The sequence below is a fragment of the Triticum aestivum genome, chromosome 1A, assembly GCF_018294505.1.
Source record: "Triticum aestivum cultivar Chinese Spring chromosome 1A, IWGSC CS RefSeq v2.1, whole genome shotgun sequence".
Taxonomy (NCBI): Eukaryota; Viridiplantae; Streptophyta; class Magnoliopsida; order Poales; family Poaceae; genus Triticum; species Triticum aestivum.
Window position 1 is genome coordinate 311,065,136 of NC_057794.1, and position 25,270 is coordinate 311,090,405.

Sequence of the window (25,270 nt, forward strand, 5' to 3'; positions counted from 1 at the left end):
GCATCATCATAATGAGCTCAATGTGACCAAGTGGTTGATCACGGGATCATGCATTACGGTACGAGTAAAGTGACTTGCCGGTAACGAGATTGAACGAGGTATTGGGATACCGACGATCGAGTCTCGGGCAAGTAACGTACCGATTGACAAAGGGAATTGTATACGGATTGATTGAATCCTCGACATCGTGGTTCATCCGATGAGATCATCGAGGAGCATGTGGGAGCCAACATGGGTATCCAGATCCCGCTGTTGGTTATTGACCGGAGAGTCATCTCGGTCATGTCTGCGTGTCTCCCGAACCCGTAGGGTCTACACACTTATGGTTCGGTGACGCTAGGGTTGTTGAGATATTAGTATACGGTAACCCAAAAGTTGTTCGGAGTCCCGGATGAGATCCCGGACGTCACGAGGAGTTCCGGAATGGTCCGTAGGTGAAGATTTATATATAGGAAGCCAAGTTTCGGCCATCGGGAAAGTTTCGGGGGTACTCGGTATTGTACCGGGACCACCGGAAGGGTCTCGGGGGTCCACCGGATGGGGCCACCTATCCCGGAGGGCCCCATGGGCTGCAGTGGGAGGGGAACCAGCCCCTAGTGGGCTGGTGCACCCCCCTTGGGCCTCCCCCTGCGCCTAGGGTTGGAAACCCTAGGGGTGGGGGCGCCCCACTTGGCTTGGGGGCCAAGCCACCCCCTTGGCCGCCCCCCCCTTGGAGATTGGATCTCCTAGGGCCGGCGCCCCCCCTAGGGACCCTATATATAGTGGGGGGGAGGGAGGGCAGCCGCACCCTAGCCCCTGGCCTCTCCCTCTCCCTCCCGTGACACTCCTTCCTTTCCCTGTGCTTGGCGAAGCCCTGCCGAGATCACTGTTGCTTCCACCACCACGCCGTCGTGCTGCTGGATCTTCATCAACCTCTCCTTCCTCCTTGCTGGATCAAGTTGGAGGAGACGTCTTCCCAACCGTACGTGTGTTAAACGCGGAGGTGCCGTCCGTTCGGCGCTAGGTCATCGGTGATTTGGATCACGACGAGTACGACTCCATCAACCCCGTTCTATTGAATGCTTCTGCGCACGATCTACAAGGGTATGTAGATGCACTCCTCTCTCCCTCATTGCTAGATGACTCCATAGATTGATCTTGGTGATGCGTAGAAAATTTTAAAATTCTGTGACATTCCCCAACAGTGGCATCATGAGCTAGGTCTATGCGTAGTTTCTATGCACGAGTAGAACACAAAGCAGTTGTGGGTGTCGATATTGTCAATTTGCTTGCCGTTACTAGTCTTATCTTGATTCGGCGGCATCGTGGGATGAAGCGGCCCGGACCGACCTTACACGTACGCTTACGTGAGACTGGTTCCACCGATTGACATGCACTAGTTGCATAAGGTGGCTGGCGGGTGTCTGTCTCTCCCACTTTAGTCGGATCGGATTCGATGAAAAGGGTCCTTATGAAGGGTAAATAGAAATTGGCATATCACGTTGTGGTTTTGGCGTAGGTAAGAAGCGTTCTTGCTAGAAACCTATAGCAACCACGTAAAAATTTGCAACAACAATTAGAGGACGTCTAACTTGTTTTTGCAGCATGTGTCGTGTGATGTGATATGGCCAAAAGGATGTGATGAATGATATATGTGATGTATGAGATTGATCATGTTCTTGTAATAGGAATCACGACTTGCATGTTGATGAGTATGACAACCGGCAGGAGCCATAGGAGTTGTCTTTATTTATTTATGACCTGCGTGTCAACATAAACATCATGTAATTACTTTACTTTATTGCTAAAGCGTTAGCCATAGTAGTAGAAGTAATAGATGATAAGACAACTTCAAGAAGACACGATGATGGAGATCATGATGATGGAGATCATGATGATGGAGATCATGATGTCATGCCGGTGACAACGATGATCATGAAGCCCCGAAGATGGAGATCAAAAGGAGCAAATGATATAGGCCATATCATGTCACTATTTGATTGCATGTGATGTTTATCATGTTTTACATCTTATTTGCTTACAATGACGGTAGCTTAAATAAGATGATCCCTCGTAATAATTTCAAGAAAGTGTTCCCCCTAACTGTGCACCGTTGCGAAGGTTCATTGTTTTGAAGCACCACATGATGATCGGGTGTGATAGATTCTAACGTTCGAATACAACGGGTGTAAGCCAGATTTACACACGCAATACACTTAGGTTGACTTGACGAGCCTAGCATGTACAGACATGGCCTCGGAACACGGAAGACCGAAAGGTCGAGCATGAGTCGTATAGAAGATACGATCAACATGAAGATGTTCACCGATGTTGGCTAGTCCGTCTCACGTGATGATCGGACACGGCCTAGTTGACTCGGATCATGTTTCACTTAGATGACTAGAGGGATGTCTATCTAAGTGGGAGTTCATTGAGTAATTTGATTAGATGAACTTAATTATCATGAAGTTAGTCTAAAATCTTTACACTATGTCTTGTAGATCAAATGGCCCACGCTAATGTTGCCCTCAACTTCAACGCGTTCCTAGAGAAAACCAAGCTGAAAGACGATGGCAGCAACTATACGGACTGGGTCCGGTACCTGAGGATCATCCTCAAAGCTGCCAAGAAAGATTATGTCCTAGAAGCACCGCTAGGTGATGCACCCATCCCAGAGAACCAAGACGTTATGAACGCTTGGCAGTCACGTGCTGATGATTACTCCCTCATTCAGTGCGGCATGCTTTACAGCTTAGAACCGGGACTCCAAAAGCGTTTTGAGAGACATGGAGCATATGAGATGTTCGAAGAGCTGAAAATGGTTTTCCAAGCTCATGCCCGGGTCGAGAGATATGAAGTCTCCGACAAGTTCTTCAGTTGTAAGATGGAGGAAAATAGTTCTGTCAGTGAGCACATACTCAAAATGGCTGGGTTGCATAACCGCTTGACTCAGCTGGGAGTTAATCTCCCGGATGACGCGGTCATTGACAGAATCCTTCAGTCGCTTCCACCGAGCTACAAGAGCTTTGTGATGAACTTCAATATGCAGGGGATGGAAAAGACCATTCCTGAGGTATATTCAATGCTCAAATCAGCAGAGGTGGAAATCAAAAAGGAACATCAAGTGTTGATGGTGAATAAAACCACTAAGTTCAAGAAAGGCAAGGGTAAGAAGAACTTCAAGAAGGACGGCAAGGGAGTTGCCGCGCCCGGTAAGCAAGCTGCCGGGAAGAAGCCAAAGAATGGACCCAAGCCCGAGCCCGAGACTGAGTGTTTTATTGCAAGGGAAGTGGTCACTGGAAGCGGAACTGCCCCAAATACTTAGCGGACAAGAAGGCCGGCAACACTAAAGGTATATGTGATATACATGTAATTGATGTGTACCTTACCAGTACTCGTAGTAGCTCCTGGGTATTTGATACCGGTGCGGTTGCTCACATATGTAACTCAAAGCAGGAGCTGTGGAATAAGCGGAGACTGGCGAAGGATGAGGTGACGATGCGTGTCGGGAATGGTTCCAAGGTCGATGTGATCGCCGTCGGCACGCTACCTCTACATTTACCTACGGGATTAGTTTTAAACCTCAATAATTGTTATTTAGTGCCAGCTTTGAGCATGAACATTGTATCAGGATCTCGCTTAATTCGAGATGGCTACTCATTTAAATCCGAGAATAATGGTTATTCTATTTATATGAGAGATATGTTTTATTGTCATGCTCCGATGGTGAATGGTTTATTCTTAATGAATCTCGAACATAATGCTACACATATTCATAGTGTGAATATCAAAAGATGTAAGGTTGATAATGATAGTCCCACATACTTGTGGCACTGCCGCCTTGGTCACATAGGTGTCAAACGCATGAAGAAGCTCCATGCAGATGGACTTTTAGAGTCTCTTGATTACGAATCATTTGACACGTATATATTAGATTCTTAGGAACAATGGAGCGAGCAACCAACTTATTGGAAATCATACATACTGATGTGTGCGGTCCAATGAGTGTTGAGGATCGTGGTGGCTATCGTTATGTTCTCACCCTCACTGATGACTTGAGTAGATATGGATGTGTCTACTTAATGAAACACAAGTCTGAGACCTTTGAAAAGTTCAAGGAATTTCAGAGTGAGGTTGAGAATCAACGTGACAAGAAAATCAAGTTCTTGCGATCAGATCGTGGGGGAGAATACTTGAGTCACGAATTTGGCACTCACTTAAGGAAATGTGGAATAGTTTCACAACTCACGCCGCCTGGAACACCTCAGCATAATGGTGTGTCCGAACGTCATAATCGCACTCTATTGGATATAGTGTGATCTATGATGTCTCTTACCGATTTACCGCTGTCATTTTGGGGCTATGCTTTAGAGACTGCCGCATTCACTTTAAATAGGGCTCCGTCGAAATCCGTTGAGACGACACCGTATGAATTATGGTTTGGGAAGAAACCTAAGTTGTCATTTCAAAAAGTTTGGGGATGCGATGCTTATGTCAAGAAACTTCAACCTGAAAAGCTCGAACCCAAATCGGAAAAATGCGTCTACATAGGATATCCTAAAGAAACTATTGGGTATACCTTCTACCTCAGATCCGAAGGCAAGATCTTTGTTGCCAAGAATGGGTCCTTTCTAGCGAAAGAGTTTCTCTTGAAAGAAATAAGTGGGAGGAAAGTAGAACTTGATGAAGTATTACCTCTTGAACCGGTAAGTGGCGCAGCTCAAGAAAATGTTCCTGAGGTGCCTGCACCGACTAGAGAGGCAGTTAATGATGATGATGATCATGAAACTTCAGATCAAGTTGCTACTGAACTTCGTAGGTCCACGAGGACACGTTCCGCACCAGAGTGGTACGGCAACCCTGTCTTGGAAATCATGTTGTTAGACAATGGTGAACCTTCGAATTATGAAGAAGCGATGGCGGGCCCGGATTCCGACAAATGGCTGGAAGCCATGAAATCCGAGATAGGATCCATGTATGAAAACGAAGTATGGACTTTGACTAACTTGCCCGATGATCGGCGAGCCATAGAAAATAAATGGATCTTTAAGAAGAAGACAGACGCGGATGGTAACGTAACCATCTATAAAGCTCGGCTTGTCGCTAAGGGTTATCGACAAGTTCAAGGGGTTGACTATGATGAGACTTTCTCACCCGTAGCGAAGCTGAAGTCCATCTGAATCATGTTAGCAATTGTCGCATTCTATGATTATGAGATATGGCAAATGGATGTCAAAACGGCATTCCTTAATGGTTTCCTTAAGGAAGAATTGTATGTGATGCAGCCGGAAGGTTTTGTCGATCCTAAGAATGCTGACAAGGTGTGCAAGCTCCAACGCTCGATTTATGGGCTGGTGCAAGCACCTCGGAGTTGGAACATTCGTTTTGATGAGATGATCAAAGCGTTTGGGTTTACGCAGACTTATGGAGAAGCCTGCATTTACAAGAAAGTGAGTGGGAGCTCTGTAGCATTTCTCATATTGTATGTGGATGACATACTATTGATGGGAAATGATATAGAATTCTTGGAAAGCATAAAGGCCTACTTGAACAAGTGTTTTTCAATGAAGGATCTTGGAGAAGCTGCTTATATATTAGGCATCAAGATCTATAGAGATAGATCGAGACGCCTCATTGGTCTTTCACAGAGTACGTACCTTGAAAAGATATTGAAGAATTTCAAAATGGATTAGTCAAAGAAGGGGTTCTTGCCTGTATTGCAAGGTACGAGATTGAGCACGACTCAATGCCCGACCACGGTAGAAGATAGAGAAAAGATGAGTGTCGTCCCCTATGCCTCGGCCATAGGGTCTGTCATGTATGCTATGATGTGTACCAGACTTGATGTAAACCTTGCCGTAAGTTTGGTAGGAAGGTACCAAAGTAATCCCAGCATGGAACACTGGACAGCGGTCAAGAATATCCTGAAGTACCTGAAAAGGACTAAGGATATCTTTCTCGTTTATGGAGGTGACGAAGAGCTCGCCGTAAAGGGTTACGTCGATGCTAGCTTCGACACAGATCTGGATGACTCTAAGTCACAAACCGGATACATGTATATTTTGAATGGCGGGGCAGTAAGCTGGTGCAGTTGCAAGCAAAGCGTTGTGGCGGGATCTACATGTGAAGCGGAGTACATGGCAGCCTCGAAGGCAGCACAAGAGGCAATCTGGGTGAAGGAGTTCATTACCGACCTAGGAGTCATACCCAATGCGTCGGGCCTGATGACTCTCTTCTGTGACAACACTGGAGCTATTGCCCTTGCCAAGGAGCCCAGGTTTCACAGGAAGACCAGGCATATCAAGCGTCGCTTCAACTCCATTCGTGAAAGTGTTCAAAACGGAGACATGGATATTTGTAAAGTACATACGGACCTGAATGTGGCAAATCCGTTGACTAAACCTCTCCCTAGAGCAAAACATGATCAACACCAGAACTGCATGGGTGTTCGATTCATCACAATGTAACTAGACTATTGACTCTAGTGCAAGTGCGAGACTGTTGGAAATATGCCCTAGAGGCAATAATAAAATGGTTATTATTATATTTCTTTGTTCGTGATAATTATCTATTGTTCATGCTATAATTGTGTTATCCGGAAATCGTAATACATGTGTGAATACATAGACCACAACACGTCCCTAGTGAGCCTCTAGTTGACTAGCTCGTTGATCAAAAGATAGTCATGGTTTCCTGACTATGGACATTGGATGTCATTGATAAAGGGATCACATCATTAGGAGAATGATGTGATGGACAAGACCCAATCCTAAGCATAGCTCAAAGATCGTGTAGTTCATTTGCTATAGCTTTTCCGAATGTCAAGTATCATTTCCTTAGACCATGAGATTGTGCAACTCCCGGATACCGTAGGAGTGCTTTGGGTGTGCCAAACATCACAACGTAACTGGGTGACTATAAAGGTACACTACAGGTATCTCCGAAAGTGTCTGTTGGGTTGGCACGAATCGAGACTGGGATTTGTCACTCCGTATGACAGAGAGGTATCTCTGGGCCCACTCGGTAATGCATCATCATAATGAGCTCAATGTGACCAAGTGGTTGATCACGGGATCATGCATTACGATATGAGTAAAGTGACTTGCCGGTAACAAGATTGAACGAGGTATTGGGATACCGACGATCGAGTCTCGGGTAAGTAACGTACCGATTGACAAAGGGAATTGTATACGGATTGATTGAATCCTCGACATCGTGGTTCATCCGATGAGATCATCGAGGAGCATGTGGGAGCCAACATGGGTATCCAGATCCCGCTGTTGGTTATTGACCGGAGAGTCGTCTCGGTCATGTCTGTGTGTCTCCCGAACCCGTAGGGTTTACACACTTAAGGTTCGATGATGCTAGGGTTGTTGAGATATTAGTATACGGTAACCCGAAATTTGTTCGGAGTCCCGGATGAGATCCCGGACGTCACGAGGAGTTCCAGAATGGTCCGGAGGTGAAGATTTATATATAGGAAGTCAAGTTTCGGCCATCGGGAAAGTTTCGAGGTACTCGGTATTGTGCCGGGACCACCGGAAGGGTCCCGGGGGTCCACCGGGTGGGGCCACCTATCCCATAGGGCCCCATGGGCTGAAGTGGGAGGGGAACCAGCCCCTAGTGGGCTGGTGCGCCCCCCTTGGGCCTCCCCCTGCGCCTAGGGTTGGAAACCCTAGCGGTGGGGGGCGCCCCACTTGGCTTGGGGGGCAAGCCACCCCCTTGCCCCCCTGGAGATTGGATCTCCTAGGGCCGGCGCCCCCCCTAGGGACCCTATATATAGTGGGGGGAGGGAGGGCAGCCGCACCCTAGCCCCTGGCCTCTCCCTCTCCCTCCCGTGACACTCCTCCCTCTCCCTGTGCTTGGCGAAGCCCTGCCGAGATCACCGTTGCTTCCACCACCACGCCGTCGTGCTACTGGATCTTCATCAACCTCTCCTTCCCCCTTGCTGTATCAAGTTGGAGGAGACGTCTTCCCAACCGTACGTGTGTTGAACGCGGAGGTGACGTCCGTTCGACGCTAGGTCATCGGTGATTTGGATCACGACGAGTACGACTCCATCAACCCCGTTCTCTTGAACGCTTCCGCGCGCGATCTACAAGGGTATGTAGATGCACTCCTCTCTCCCTCGTTGCTAGATGACTCCATAGATTTATCTTGGTGATGCGTAGAAAATTTTAAAATTCGGCTACCTTCCCCAACATTAGGGTCTCCAGAAGGAGCCCTTGAGCCATAGGACGTTGGGCATCTTGCCCACCATGGCGCCTCCGCACTCCGCCTGGGTGCTGCGCACCACCTTTGGCTTGACATTCAAAGTCTTGAGCCATAGGCCGAAATGGGGGCGGATGTGGAGGAAAGCCTCACACACGAGGATAAACGCCGAGATGTTGAGGATAAAGTTCGGGGCCAGATCGTGGAAATCCAGGCCATAGTAGAACATGAGCCCCCGGACAAATGGGTGGAGAGGGAAGCCCAGTCCGCGGAGGAAATGTGGGAGGAACACCACCCTCTCATGGGGCCTAGGGGTGGGGATGAGCTGCCCCTCTTCGAGAAGCTGGTGCAAAATGTCGTTAGACAAGTATCCGGCCTTCCTCAGTTTTTTGATGAGTCCCTCCGTGACGGAGGAGACCATCCACTTGCCTCCTGCTCCGACATGGCTGGAGAAGGTTGAGGTGGGATGTGTGGACTTGGGCGCTGGAGCTCGAGTGCGCGGAAATGGATAGGCAAAGGAGGAAGAAGGCGTGGATGAAAAGGTGGATCCTTATCCCCTTATATAGGCGGACACGACTATGCATCCCCACCAGCCTGGTAAAAATCGCTTATCTCCCAAGCGTCGTAACCAATGGCGCGGTTGGGTTACCCACGCCCGTATTGATGAGAATCCCGGAGTAAGGGGACACGATCTCTGCTTTGACAAGACATGCCAAGGAAACCACCTCGCTAAACGCGCTGAGGTGGGATAGTGAAACGATTCGAATAAAGACTTGGCCGTGGTGTGATGTCACGCTACGGAATACGTCAGCAGATTAGATTTGTGTAAATATTATTCTCTCTATGGCAATATGTGAAAACTTATTTTGCAGAGCCGGACACTACCTTTGTGTTCAAAATCTTCTATGAAGTACTTGGAGGAGCAACCCGCCTTGCAATGCCGAAGACAATCTGTAGGATCGAAAGTATGTCTAGAGGGGGTGATTAGACTACTTGACCAAATAAAAACTTAACCTTTTCCCAATTTTAGTTCTTGGCAGATTTTAGCTAATTTAGGACAAGTCAAGCAATCATCACATGATTCAAGCAAGCATGCAAACAGTATATAGGCAGCGGAAAGTAAAGCATGCAACTTGCAAGAATGTAAAGGGAAGGGTTTGGAGAATTCAAACGCAATTGGAGACACGGATGTGTTTCCCGTGGTTCGGATAGGTGGTGCTATTCTACATCCACGTTGATGGAGACTTCAACCCATGAAGGGTAACGGTTGCGCGAGTCCACACAGGGCTCCACCCAAGGGTAACGGTTGCACGAGTCCACACAGGGCTCCACCCACGAAGGGTCCACGAAGAAGCAACCACCCACAAAGGGTCCACGAAGAAGCAACCTTGTCTATCCCACCATGGCCATCGCCCACACAGGACTTGCCTCACAAGCGGTAGATCTTCACGAAGTAGGCGATCTCCTTTCCCTTACAAACTCCTTGGTTCAACTCCACAATCTTGTCGGAGGCTCCCAAGTGACACCTAGCCAATCTAGGAGACACCACTCTCCAAGAAGTAGCAAATGGTGTGTAGGTAATGAACTCCTTGCTCTTGTGCTTCAAATGATAGTCTCCCCAACACTCAACTCTCTCTCATAGGATTTGGATTTAGTGGAAAGAAGATTTGAGTGGAAAGCAACTTGGGAAGGCTAGAGATCAAGATTCATATGGTAGGAATGGAATATCTTGGTCTCAACACATGAGTAGGTGGTTCTCTCTCAGAACATATGAGTTGGAATGGTGTGTGTGTGTTCTGATGGCTCTCTCCATGAATGAAGAGGAGGTGGAGGGGTATATATAGCCTCCACACAAAATCCAACCGTTACACAGTTTTCCAATCTCGGTGGGACCGAATCAATAAACTCGGTCGGACCGAAAATGTAAACCTAGTGACCGTTAGAGATTTTCGGTGGGACTGACATGCAACTCGGTAGGACCGATATGGTTAGGGTTTGGGCATAACGTAATCTCGGTGAGACCGATTACACAAACTCAGTGAGACCGAATTTGGTAATTAGCTAACCAGAGAGTTGGTCAGGCAAACTCGGTGGGACCGATTTGCTCTTTCGGTGAGACCGAGTGGAACTCGGTGAGACCGAAAAGTTACAAAGGGGAAACACTGAGTTTACATTGCAATCTCGGTGGGACCGATTCGCTCTTTCGGTGAGACCGAAAAGTTACGAAAGGGAAATAGAGAGTTTGCAATCCCATCTCGGTGAGACCGAGATCCTTATCAGTAGAACCGAATTGCTAGGGTTTGGCAGTGGCTAATGACAAGTGAAACTCGGTGGCGCCGGATAGGAAGAATCGGTAGGACCGAGTTTGGCTTAGGGTTTAGGTCATATGTGGATATGGGAAAATAGTTGAGGGTTTTGGAGCATATCACTAAGCACATGAAGCAAGAGGCTCATTAAGCAACACCTCATCCCTCCTTGATAGTATTGGCTTTTCCTATGGACTCAATGTGATCTTGGATCACTAAAATATAAAATGAAGAGTCTTGAGCTTTTGAGCTTGAGCCAATCCTTTGTCCTTAGCATTTTGAGGGTTCCACTTTCACATCCATGCCATGCCAATCATTGAGCTTTCCTGAAATAATCATCTTGGAATAGCATTAGCTCAATGAGCTATATGTTGTTATGAATTACCAAAACCACCTAGGGATAGTTGCACTTTCAATCTCCCCCTTTTTGGTAATTGATGACAACATATAGATCAAAGCTTCGACAAATGATAATAAGCATGAAATATATCGTCGCTTTGAGAAGTATGTGATAAGTAAGAGCTCCCCCTAAATTTGTGCATATTTAAAATTTGCTTTGGACTGCAAATGCACAAGGAGTTAGAGTCATGGGTTACTCTTCCATGTCACATACATCTTGGTGGAGCGCTTAAAATGATAAGAAAGAAATACATGCACTCATCACCAAGAATAGTGAATGATCACATAAGATAGATAAGATAATAGCATTAAGCAAGCATTAAGTGTAGCTTATGATCAAACACATGATCATCAATGTCTCACAAGCATAGTATCTCAAGCACTCAAAAGCAAACAAGTTTGAAAAACCACCAAATAAAGCAAGAGAGAAAAGCAACACTCTCTCTCTCTCGAAGCCTATGATCTATACATCTTCTCCCCCTTTGGCAACAAGTTACCAAAAAGTTCCTAGAAAATGCATAGCACTAGATCGACGCTCAGGCTTGATCTTCTGGTGGTGGTGGAGTCCGGATCACTCCAAGGACGAAGGCTTCGGTAGATGCTGAAGTAGACGCTGGAGTTGGAGCTGAAGTAGATGATGGAGCTGGTGGAACTGAGGCTGTGGCTGGTGCTGAGGTGGTGGCTCTGGTGTCAGCAACTGGCACGGCAGATGACCTCGGGCCTCGTGGCACTCTGGCAAAGGCATGAGTGGTAGTCCTGCCTCTCCTCTCCTGCATGTCCTCCTGGAGCTGCTCCACTGCAGACTGAACTTCCGTTACTTTGACATCCAAGTCATAGAACTTCTGTTCCATGATTCTCTCTAGGCTCTGCTGATTTTGAGTGAGGGTGGCCAGACTTTGCTCAATCCTCAGCGTGGATGCAATCAAGTAACCAAGCTGCTCTTGTTTGGTCTTCGAGAAGTATTCAGACGCCTCCTCTTGAGTTGGCATTTTGGCAGCTTTCTCCTTCCTCGCCTTCTCCTTCTTTGTGTAAGCTTGTGCAGACGATGGCTCGTTCTCAGTCATGACAACTTGATTGTCCTCAAAATCTGGACGGATGGGCAAATGTTCCTTGTCCAATAAATATATTCCCGTGCCCATCTTGGAGTTGATGAGCTCCTGAATTTGAGGGGCATATCTGCAACTCCTCTTCTGATCTGCTGCAGTCCTCTTGATTGTTTCCACTATGAGGCTCATCACCTTGAACTTCTGAGGCACATCAAACACATGTAGCAAGTTGATAGCATGGCCTCTGATCATCTTGTGATCTCCAGACTTGGGCAGTAAGGTGTGCCTTAGTATCCAATTGATCGTAGGCAGACCTGACAGAAGATAATGCACTGAGCCAAACTTGAAAGTATCAAGTGCTTCATTTGGGATCTCCTTGTACATATTGGACATTGAGTTGTGGTCCATCTTCTTCTTGGCATACATGTCCATGTCATCATCATGCTCTTCTGGGGCATTAATTAACTTTGCCCATTCCTCAACAGTGGATTGGTACCTCGTACCCTCAGACATCCATGTGATCCTCCCATCTAGATAAAAATGTGCCGTGGAGTAGAACTGCATTATAAGCTCCTCATTCCACTTTGTGAGCTTCTGCCCAACAAAGTCAGCTACTCCACAAGCTATGAAGCTGTCTTGCACTCCAGGATAGTGCTCTTCGTTGTCCTTGATATATTGCCAATCAACCCATCGCATATCACAGACAATGGGCTTCTTATCTAGCAGCATTGTCTCATAAAAATCCTGCTGCTCCTTGGTGTGAAATCTGTAGTCCACGGTAGTCCTTCTCCTTGAAGCATACGGGTCTGCTTCTCTCCACTTCCTCAGCCCTGAATCTCTCCTGAGCTTCATATCCTCAGCCACAGGATGAGCATCATTGTGGTCTGGGATCTTGGGCTTTAGCTTTCTCAGGACATTCTCTTCCTCTTCTTCAGCAACAGTCTCAGGCACTGGGGCCTTGTTCTTCTTAGCTGCAGGAATGCTCCTTGTATTCCTCTTTGGTTTTGGCTTGGAGGCAGCTTTGGGCTTAGATGCAGTAGCCCCTGACCTTATGGCATCACCCATCAGCTTGGGTGCCTTGGGTGCTGGTGCAGCTACCTTTTCTTCCTCTTCCTCTTCCATGATGGAAGCTTTTCCTAGCACTCTGGCTACGGTCTTCTTGACCCTTTCCTTCCTCTTCTTGCCTTCTGCAGCAACTGGCTCTTGGGGAGTGGGCTTCTCAGTTGAGGCTCTTGCCTTTGACATGGGTTGCCTGCCTGCTGGCCTTTTGATTTTCAGCCCTGGCTTTGTGCCTTGAGCTGGCTCAACTCTCTTGGAAGTGGCCTCTTCCTGTGCCACATAGTCCTCATCTTCGGAATCTGAAGTCCTCTTCCTCCTCTGTCTCGTGGCAGCCTTTGGCAAGTTGCTAGGGGTGCTCCTGCTGCCCTCATCTGAAGAACTTGAGGGACTAGTGCCCTCACTCATGTGCACCTGCTGCTCTGACATGTTTTGGCTATCACTTTGATCAGACATGCTGCAAACTGACTGCTGACCCTATGAACAGATTATAGATGAGGTAGAAAGGATGAGCATCACAAAATGCAGAGATTTTTGCAAAAGAATGATCAAAAAACTTAGTTTTAGTTTCCTACTGAAATCATCTCGGATCTACCGATTTTCAAACTCAATGATACCGAAGCAGTTTTGGAACCTAAACTAGTGAACTCGGTAGGACCGAGTCACAGTTCGGTGGCACCGAGACTGCTAGGGTTTCACAGAGTTCCAAAATTGGTCATACTGATAAGTAATTCTCGGTCAGACCGAGTCTCACTTGTGCAATGGCATAAGCCAAATCGGTGGGACCGAGTTTTTCAACTCGGTGGGTTCGAGATGGTTTCGGCGGAGACCTAAACCTAGAATTTTCAAATCAAACCTAATCTATGAGCGTTTTGACTGGATAGGAGTGTTTCAATCGTGGCAAGAATCATGAAGATCACAATGTGCTAGGAATCAGATTGGAGAATAGCACAAAGATCAAGTCCATACCCTAGTTCGGCGGGGGCTTGCTACGGCGGCAACGGCGGGGCAGAATTCCCGTTGATGGCGACGGAGACCAGCGACTGGAGGCGGCTGGCGGCGAGAAGACGATCCGGGGACCACGAGGGCAGAGCAGGCTATCGCACGAACGAAGGGGTTCGGAGAAATTTCCAAAATTTTGCCCGTGACTATATATAGCCCGACCCTGTCGGTGTGACCGAGTGGAACAACTCGGTGGCACCAAGATTCATAACTGCAAGCAGTTACTGAAACTCGGTGTGACCGAAAGGTTCAAATCGGTTGCACCGAGATCGAAAACCTAGATCAACTTAATGATCTCGGTAGGACCGAAAGTGGAGTATCGGTCAGACCGAGAATCATAAAGAGGTTTTGGAAGTTTAAGTCTATGACGAATCGGGGACTCCAAGCGCTCCTCACACAGAGTGGTTCGAATCTGACTTGATCAAATTTTGTGATGCAGCATGAATAGAGTTTGAGACGAGAAAAGCATAGATAGCTAGAGGAGGTTCTTAGGCATTCTTGTCCATCCACTTGGCAAAAAGAAATAAAGCCGAACAATCAAAACAACAAGTGGATGTCCTCAAATGAGTAAAATATGCAACCAGCATGCTCACACAATAAGATGGCAAATGAAATATGTGACAAGGCATGCACAACCAATTCTAGCATATATCAAGCAATTTGCGATGACTAGGTCATCTATATATGAGTATATTGACTTAGGAGTCAAGTGAGAACACTTGATCATAGGTCATACTCATCGTTTAAGCTCAAGTGGGGTTACCACTTTTACATAAAGCATTGTTTTGTTCACATCTTTAGAGTTGCTTTAGCTCAAGTCTTAGAGTAAAGCTCCCCCTAGATGTGATATCCCCCCTAAGAGGGATGAACTAACCTTGGGTTTTGTCGATGATGACTTCATGTAGATATTGAAGATGTGGATGCTCAATGTTGATGTAGATCTCTTGGAGCTATCCATTTGAGTGAATTGCACTTTCAATACCTACATGGGTTAGTCCCACAAGGAACAAACAAGGATATCCATAGACATAGAGTGATGCACACACAAGATGATGTCCATGAAAACTTTTAGGTTACCTTGTCCCTTGTCTTACCAACAAGAGGGTTTGTGACTCCTTGAACTAGTGCAAGATGTGGAAGTTGATTGCACTTGTTCTTGCCAAAATGATAAGAGTGAAGTATGTTGGCGGAGTCACCCTCGAGAACTCTCTAGTTCTTCTTCTTTTGGATCCACACCATCTTGATGGGAATCCTTGGAGTTGTAGTCGTACTTGATGAAGTGGAACTTGAAGTAGTCTTGGGAATCCACTTGACTAAGGTCTTTGGAGCTTCTTCAAATGCATCAATTTCCTCTTGAATCTTGTCCTTGCCTTTTTGCTTGTAGTCTTGTGGTGGAAGATCATCTTGAGCTTGTGTCCCCTTGAAAGAAGTATCATACTTCTCTTGTTGAGGAATAAACTTCGTCTTGGGGTATTGATCTTCTTCCCACTCAACTCCATTGGCATTGAACTTTCGTTCAAAACCAACACCTTGATTCTTCCGGTGCATTCCTTGCTTGCGCACAATTTCCTCGAATTGCTTACTCCCGGCAAGGATATTGTACACTCCTTTCTCTATAATTCCCTTCAATAAACTATTTTCTTGCTCAAGTGTAACTTGGATAAGAGAATCATTAGTGGAATCAAGAGAATTACTAGAAGCAACAATACTGGATTTAACATGATCATTGTTACTGCTAGAGGAAGAATCTTTCTTGTTACTAGACTTGACTTGAGGCATGTAAGTGGATAAGAGTAAACGCTTGGCAATGTAAGAAGAACTTTTCTTGCGGAGATCATCATTGATTGCTTTTAAGAACTCATGCTCTTGCTCAAGATTGAGCTTCTCAAAGCGTAATTTCTCATGAGCTCTTAAAAGTTCTCGATGATCTTCGAAGATGGTTTCATGAGCTAACTTAAGAGTGTTTAGTTCTTTAGTTAGGGCATCAATCTTCTCCTTATCATTGTCATTCGTTTTATCTTGATTAGCATGTTTAATTGACATTTCATCATAGTATTCATCACTAGAGTTGTCAATAAGCAAATCATCACCTAACAAGTCATCTTCATCACTATTGAAATCAACATACTCGGGGTGTGTTACCTTAGGACCTTTGGCCATGAAGCATCTTCCAATTCCTTCATTTGGTGAGTCAAATATGTCGTAGGAGTTGGTTGACACAAGTGCTAGACCGGCAACACCTTCATCTTGAGTATCTTCGGAGTCGGAGTGATAACTTCTTTCGGAGTGGCTGTCGGAGTCGGAGCCGGATACCCATTCACCAACATGAGCTTGATGTCTTCGTCTTGTATAGCTCCTTGATGATTTTTCCTTCCTTTCTGAATCCTTGCTTCTCCGTGAGTATCTTCGTTCATAACGATCATCTCTACTCCTTCTCTCTCTTGGTGGTGATCCTTTGCTTCTTCTTTTTGGAGAATCTTCTCTTCTCTTGTAGGGAGACGTACACTCATTGGAATAGTGTCTGGGTCTTCCACAATTGTAGCAGTTTCGCTCTCGACTAGAAGATCTTTTGTCATTGTAGGACCTTGACTTGAAGCTTCTATCTTTGCTTATACTCTTGTAGAACTTGTTGAAGTTCTTCACCATTAAGCTCAATTCTTCATTGAAGTCTTGTTTCTCACTTGATGATGTAGGGGCTTCACATGAGGCTTTATAGGCACCACTTGATTTGTTGTGAAGTTCCTCTTTATCCTTAAGTGACATCTCATGAGCAACAATTCTTCCAATCACCTCCGTTGGCTTGAGATCTTTGTAATTGGGCATCATTTGGATCAATGTGCACACGGTATCATATTTTCCATCCAAGGCTCTTAGAATCTTCTTGATGATGAATCTATCGGTCATCTCTTCACTTCCTAAGCCGGCAATCTCATTTGTGATGAGAGCAAGCCTAGAGTACATTTCAGCGACACCTTCACCATCCTTCATCTTGAACTTGTCAAGTTGGCTTTGAAGCACATCCAACTTGGATTCCTTGACGGAGTCGGTACCTTTGTGCATATCAAACAAAGTGTCCCAAATTTCCTTTGCATTCTCAAGACGGCTGATTTTGTTGAATTCTTCGGGGCACAATCCATTGAAGAGAATATCACAAGCTTGAGCATTGTATTGCAACATCTTCAACTCATCCGCGGTAGCTTCACGGTTTGGTTCTCTCCCATCAAAGAAGTCACCTTGCAAACCAACACACACAATAGCCCAAACGGCGGGGTTATGTCCAAGAATATGCATTTTCATTTTATGCTTCCAACTAGCAAAATTAGTACCATCAAAGTAAGGACCTCTACGGTGATAATTTCCCTCACTAGACGCCATACTCTCCTAGGTTGTGAAACCAAGGCTATGACCACCAAAATCTATGGAGATCAAAGCAAATGGAGACCAAAGCTCTGATACCACTTGTAGGATCGAAAGTATGTCTAGAGGGGGGTGATTAGACTACTTGACCAAATAAAAACTTAACCTTTTCCCAATTTTAGTTCTTGGCAGATTTTAGCTAATTTAGGACAAGTCAAGCAATCATCACATGATTCAAGCAAGCATGCAAAGAGTATATAAGCAGCGGAAAGTAAAGCATGCAACTTGCAAGAATGTAAAGGGAAGGGTTTAGAGAATTCAAATGCAATTGGAGACACGGATGTTTTTCCCGTGGTTCGGATAGGTGGTGCTATCCTACATCCACGTTGATGGAGACTTCAACCCACGAAGGGTAACGGTTGCGCGAGTCCACACAGGGCTCCACCCAAGGGTAACGGTTGCGCGAGTCCACACAGGGCTCCACCCACGAAGGGTCCACGAAGAAGCAACCACCCACAAAGGGTCCACGAAGAAGCAACCTTGTCTATCCCACCATGGCCATCGCCCACACAGGACTTGCCTCACTAGCGGAAGATCTTCACGAAGTAGGCGATCTCCTTGCCCTTACAAACTCCTTGGTTCAACTCCACAATCTTGTCGGAGGCTCCCAAGTGACACCTAGCCAATCTAGGAGACACCACTCTCCAAGAAGTAACAAATGGTGTGTAGGTAATGAACTCCTTGCTATTGTGCTTCAAATGATAGTCTCCCCAACACTCAACTCTCTCTCATAGGATTTGGATTTAGTGGAAAGAAGATTTGAGTGGAAAGCAACTTGGGAAGGCTAGAGATCAAGATTCATATGGTAGGAATGGAATATCTTGGTCTCAACACATGAGTAGGGGTTCTCTCTCAGAACATATGAGTTGGAATGGTGTGTGTGTGTTCTGATGGCTCTCTCCACGAATGAAGAGGAGGTGGAGGGGTATATATAGCCTCCACACAAAATCCAACCGTTACACAGTTTTCCAATCTCGGTGGGACCGAATCAATAAACTCGGTCGGACCGAAAATGTAAACCTAGTGACCGTTAGAGATTTTTGGTGGGACTGACATGCAACTCGGTAGGACCGATATGGTTAGGGTTTGGGCATAACGTAATCTCGGTGAGACCGATTACACAAACTTGGTGAGACCGAATTTGGTAATTAGCTAACCAGAGAGTTGGTCAGGCAAACTCGGTGGGACCGATTTGCTCTTTCGGTGAGACCGAGTGGAACTCGGTGAGACCAAAAAGTTACAAAGGGGAAACACTGAGTTTACATTGCAATCTCGGTGGGACCGATTCGCTCTTTCGGTGAGACCGAAAAGTTACGAAAGGGAAACAGAGAGTTTGCAATCCCATCTCGGTGAGACCGAGATCCTTATCGGTAGAACCGAATTGCTAGGGTTTGGCAGTGGCTAATGACAAGTGAAACTCGGTGGCGCCGGATAGGAAGAATCGGTAGGACCGAGTTTGGCTTAGGGTTTAGGTCATATGTGGATATGGGAAAGTAGTTGAGGGTTTTGGAGCATATCACTAAGCACATGAAGCAAGAGGCTCATTAAGCAACACCTCATCCCTCCTTGATAGTATTGGCTTTTCCTATGGACTTAATGTGATCTTGGATCACTAAAATATAAAATGAAGAGTCTTGAGCTTTTGAGCTTGAGCCAATCCTTTGTCCTTAGCATTTTGAGGGTTCCACTTTCACATCCATGCCATGCCAATCATTGAGCTTTCCTGAAATAATCATCTTGGAATAGCATTAGCTCAATGAGCTATATGTTGTTATGAATTACCAAAACCACCTAGGGATAGTTGCACTTTCACAATCTGCACGCCGGACTCGTCGTCATTGAAGCCTGGTTCAGGGGCTACTGAGGGAGTCCTAGATTAGGGGGTGTCCGGATAGCCGGACTATACCTTCGGCCGGACTCCTGGACTATGAAGATACAAGATTGAAGACTTCGTCCCGTGTCCGGAAGGGACTTTCCTTGGCGTGGAAGGCAAGCTTGGCGATATGGATATGTAGATCTCCTACCATTGTAACCGACTCTGTGGAACCCTAGCCCTCTCCGGTGTCTATATAAATCGGAGGGTTTTAGTCGTAGGACGAAAAAACAATCATACCATAGGCTAGCTTCTAGGGTTTAGCCTCCTCGATCTCGTGGTAGATCCACTCTTGTACTACCCATATCATCAATATTAATCAAGCAGGACGTAGGGTTTTACCTCCATCAAGAGGGCCCGAACCTGGGTAAAACATCGTGTTCCCTGCCTCCTGTTACCATCCGCCTAGACGCACAGTTCGGGACCCCCTACCCGAGATCCGCCGGTTTTGACACCGACAATGATCATCTCATACAATAATGTATATCACATCATGTCTTGACCATATCACATCACAACATGCCCTGCAAAAACAAGTTAGACATCCTCTACTTTCTTGTTGCAAGTTTTACATGGCTGCTATGGGCTTCTAGTAAGAATCGTTCTTACCTACGCATCAAAACCACGACGGTGTTTCGTCAAGTTTGTTGTTTTAACCTTCAACAAGGACAGACCATAGTCAAATTGGATTCAACTAAAGTTGGAGAAACAGACACCCGCCAGCCACCTTTATGAAAAACTAGTTGCATGTCTATCGGTGCAACGGGTCCCATGAACATGGTCATGTAAGGTTGGTCCGGGCCGCTTCATACAACAATACCGCTGAATCAAAGTAAGACGTTGGTGGTAAGTAGTATGACTATCACCGCCCACAACTCTTTGTGTTCTACTCGTGCATATCATCTACGCATAGACCTGGCTCGGATGCCACTGTTGGGGAACGTAGCATGGAATTTCAAAAAAAAATCATACGCTCATGCAAGATCTATCTAGGAGATGCATAGCAACGAGAGGGGGAGAGTGTGTCCACGTACCCTCGTAGACCGAAAGCGGAAGCGTTTGACAACATGGTTGATGTAGTCAAACTTGTTCTCGTTCCGACCAATCAAGCACCGAACGTACGACACCTTCGAGTTCTGGACACGTTCAGCTAGATGACATCCCTAGAACTCTTGATCCAGCAAAGTGTCGAGGGAGAGTTTCGTCAGCACGACGGTGTGGTGATAGTGATGGTGAAGTGATCCGCGTAGGGCTTCACATAAGCACTACGACAGTATGATCGGAGGCATAAACTATTGTGCAGGGGGCGCCGCACATGGTTAACAATGTTTGTTGTGTGTTATAGCGGTGCCCCCCCCTTCATATATGTAGGTTGGAGGGAGGAGAGGCAACCAAGGGGACGCCCCAAGTAGGAGGAATCCTACTTGGGGTCCTCCCAATTCGGCCTCCCCCTTTCCTATTCCTATTTGGAGTAGGAAGGGAAGAGGGGGAAGGGGGAATCCCATTCCTATTTTCTTTCCTCCTTCCCCTTTTCTACTCCAATTTGGCCAGCCCATATGGGAGGGGCGCACCAGCCCCTTAGGGGCTGGTCTGTCCCCCTCTTGGCCCATTAAGGCCCATGTAGTTGCCGCGGGGATGCCCGGAACCCCTTCTAGTGACCCGATATGCACCCGGTACCCCCGAAACACTTCCGGTGTCCAAATATCGTCGACCAATATATGAATCTTTACCTCTTGACCATTTCGAGACTCCTCGTCATGTCCGTGATCTCATCTGGGACTCCGAACAACATTCTGTCACCAAATCACATAACTCATATTATACAAATTCGCCATCAAACGTTAACCATGTAGACATGACCGAGACACCTCGCCGGTCAATAATGAATAGAAGAACCTGGATGCTCATTTTGGTTCCTACATATTCTACGAAGATCTTTATCGGTCGAACCGGTATGACAACATACGTTATTACCTTTGTCATCGGTATGTTACTTGCCCGAGATTCGATCGTCAGTATCTTCATACCTAGTTCAATCTCATTACCGGCAAGTCTTTTTACTCATTTCGTAATACATCATCCCGCAACTAACTCATTAGTCACTTTTCTTGCAAGGTTTCTTATGACGTGTATTACCGAGAGGGACCAGAGATACCTCTTTGATACTTGGAGTGACAAATCCTAATCTCGATCTATGCCAACCCAACAAACACCTTCGGAGATACCTGTAGAGCATCTTTATAATCACCCAGTTAAGTTGTGACGTTTGATAGCACACAATCTATTCCTCCGGTATCCAGGAGTTGCATAATCTCATAGTCAAAGGAATATGTATATGACATGAAGAAAGCAATAGCAATAAAACTTAACGATCATTATGCTAAGCTAACGGATGGGTCTTGTCCATCACATCATTCTCCTAATGATGTGATCCCGTTCATCAAATGACAACACATGTCTATGGTTAGGAAACTTAACCATCTTTGATGAACGAGCTAGTCTAGTAGAGGCTTACTAGGGACACGATGTTTTGTCTATGTATCCACACATGTATCAAGTTTCTAGTTAATACAACTCTATCATGAATATTAAGCATTTATCATGATATAAGGAAATATAAAATAACAACTTTATTATTGCCTCTAGGGCATATTTCCTTCAGTAAATAGTTTAGTTTCCTACCAATACCATACTGTTAAAGTTGCTTACCGTAGAGTGGAAAGTTGCATAACATGTCCTCTAAGTTGTCTACCTCAGAAACCAAGTTTGTCTCCTAGAATGCAAAGCCACTAAGAGAAACTCCAATGCGCTAACCCAAACGGGACGCACATTTTGTCCGGTTTTCATCTATTTGGGTCGGCCGCCCGCTCGGCGTCTGCCCTGTTTTTGTTTTGGGTCGGCTGTGTGCCCAACGCGCGCGACCCATTTCATGTGAGCGCATAAATTTAAAAGGCATGCGGCCATAGATCATGCCAGCGGCCATGCCATCGCCCAAAGTTCATGCCGGCACCATGCCAGCGGATGGCATATAATGCTAGCCTCCAAAAAACCACCACACGTTCATGCTGGCGCACTTGCCAGCGGCCGGCACACATGCTAGCACACAAAAAGGGGCAGGAATTCGACCACACCATGTCAGACGTGGTCATGCCAGCACACTTGTCGGCATACAAAGAAGGGATGGCACTCTCCGCCATAGATCACTTGTCGTCGAACTTGAGCATGTCGGCCTGCATCTTCTTCAACCATGGCCTCTTCCTCGGTGGCACGGTGTTCAGGTCCACCTTCATGATCTCCACCCTCGTCATCATGCTAGCGATCGCCACTTCTTTTGCCTTGGTCTTGGCATTGGCGGCCTCGATCTCGAGCATCTTGGCTTTCTTCTCCGTCTCCATCTCAAGCATCTTGGCTTGCTTCTCTGCCTCCATCTCAAGCCTCCTCCTCTGGATCTCCATGGAGGCATTCATTTGCTCTTCCTTGTCTTGCCGGCGCTTCTCCTCCCTTGAGTCCTTTTTGCACATCATGCCCTCCACGGTTGCAAGCAAGGTGATCGACGCCGCATCCTGCTTGTACTCCTTCTTGGAGTTGGCCTTCCCACGTGGCTATGGCTTTTCGCCCTCCCCAACTTCCTCCACAGCTGCCTTCCCCCCACACACCATGAGGGCGGCATATTGCGCCTTGAACTTCTTCCCGTTGATGACCATCCAACAATGGGAGAGGTTGAAGGACTTGCCACCATATTGGACCTTGAATGCCTCCAAAGCTTGGACCTACAAATGAATAACATGCAAGCATATGGGAAAATGGAGGTGCAAATGGCATGCAAGCATAACGGGAGGAAACGAAGAGGGGCGCACGTATACCATATCTTGCATGCCGATGCTGCTCACAGAGCGTGCCTTGATGCTCTCAAGGGCGGCACAAAACGTGTTGCACTCTTTTGTATCACCCTCCATCGCTTTGAAAGGGACACCCACCCACGCTTGTTGTGCATTTGCTACGACACAAACTTCTTGCATTCATGGAACTCGCGATGGACACGAATCCAAAAGGTTGATGCCTTTTGTTTGGCGTCGACCTTGGGGTCTTGCCCAATGTCCCTCCAACACTCACAAAGGAGCTTGTACTCGGATGGCGTGTATGCCTTCGTCCGCTTGCTCTTGCGCTTCGACTTTGCCCCGGCGGCTTGGCAAGCTCGTCCTCGAACAAAGGCTCTCCGTCGATGTCCATTTCATCCTCTTCCTTGAGGTCGTAGTCCTCCGGGAACTCATGGTCGAGCGGAAAGCCGCCGGGCTGACCCGATCTTCCATGAAGGCGTCGTGCATGCCAGCTTGATCATAGGACACCGGCGTGAATGGCGCTCGGCCGTCTTGGCTTTGGGTGTCATCGGGATCGTAGGCAGCCACGGCAGCATCGCCAGCAGAGCCAGCGGCCGCTGCACCATCTTCGAAGATGATGTTCTTGTTGATGAAACGGTTAGTCGTTTCATCGTCGCCGGCGGCCGGCATTCTATCGAGCAGGTTCCGGGCGCCGAGGAGCACGTTGGCTAGCATATCCCGCGGGCGTTTCCTCGCCTCTCCCGAGGATGATACACCGGCCACCGGCGTGGCGTTGAGGCTGATGGACACGGGCGTGGACAGCACCACCACGCTCACCTCCGCGGGCATTCCTCGGAGAAGCGGGAGGTTTGCGGATAGACATGGAAGCCAGGAATCGCGTGCGTGGCAGACGCGCGCGGCGACTCTGGCGGCACCATCCGAGGAAATGTGGACGAGCCCGTGCTGGCCGCGGCCAAGGCGGCGTTGATGAGCCTGTGTTGGCCAGGGTTTAACCCTAGGTAGATCAGGGCCTCCCTCGTTGCCGCAGCGACTTGGGCGTTGGTTTCCTCCTATTGTGCGGCGGCGGTGAGGGCGGCGACGGCCGCTTCTTCGTCCCTTGCGTCCGCCGCGTGCCTCCGGTCCTTCCTCTTGGCCGACTGCACGGCCCGCTCCTCGGGCGTCAGCTGCTTCTTCTTGGGCGGCGCGGCGGTCTTGCGAGGGGCGCGGGGCTTGCCTTTGCCGGAGGGGGGCGGAGGTGAGGCCGAACGAGGCGAGGGAGGCGGCAACATCGAGGGTCGGCGCGTCGTCCATGGCGAGCAGGCGGGAGTGCGATCGGGCGGGGATGTTTTAGGAAAGTGGAGGGAAATGGTGGTCGTTGTGCCACCGACTGACGGGTCAGGGAAGGAGTAGACGCGTGTCTGTTTCGTGTCCACGGCGACGCAAATCAGACTTAAAATTGAGTTGGGAATGGGTCGACAGACGAACGAAAAGTGGACACGCGTTCGTTTGAGTCGGCGCGTTTGACCGACTTTTTTGTCCGCGGTGACCAAACAAACACGCGCAGATGAAATGAATTGGGGCGTTGGAGTTGCTCTAAGCTCCTGATTAACACAACCCCCTTGCCATAACCGGATTGATCCAGACGCAAGGTGGCAGCCGCTGCCATCATCACCATCTGCAACCGGGGCCGTCACTGGGAGACGCTTAGCAAATTCAATTTGTTTTAGACCCTCTCTCCAGTTTTTATCATCTGAAACAAATACCATTCACCTCTTGGGTCGTTTTGGGCCGGTATCAGGCTGCAAGTGGGATCGTACACGGGAGTCCCACCTTTAGCCCACTTAGTCCCAGTAGGTTTAGTGGGAATAACTGGACCTTCCATCAGAACATACACAAATTATGTGGGCACAAATGGGATCCCACGTAATCCACAGTGAGCTTAGTTACTCAATTAAGCTTGGAAAGAATTTCAATGTGTCGCTGTTGGATCTGGACACCAAGTGGGGGAAGAACACGTCGCTACACACAGGCCAGCGAGACGGGGTGGAGCGCGCATACGGGGCAGCAGGGGGCACCTTGCACACCTGCTCCGGCCAGCAGGAGGACACGAGAACAACGCAGATCCGATCGAAGACGGGCGGGGCAGGGAGGATCCACCGCGCG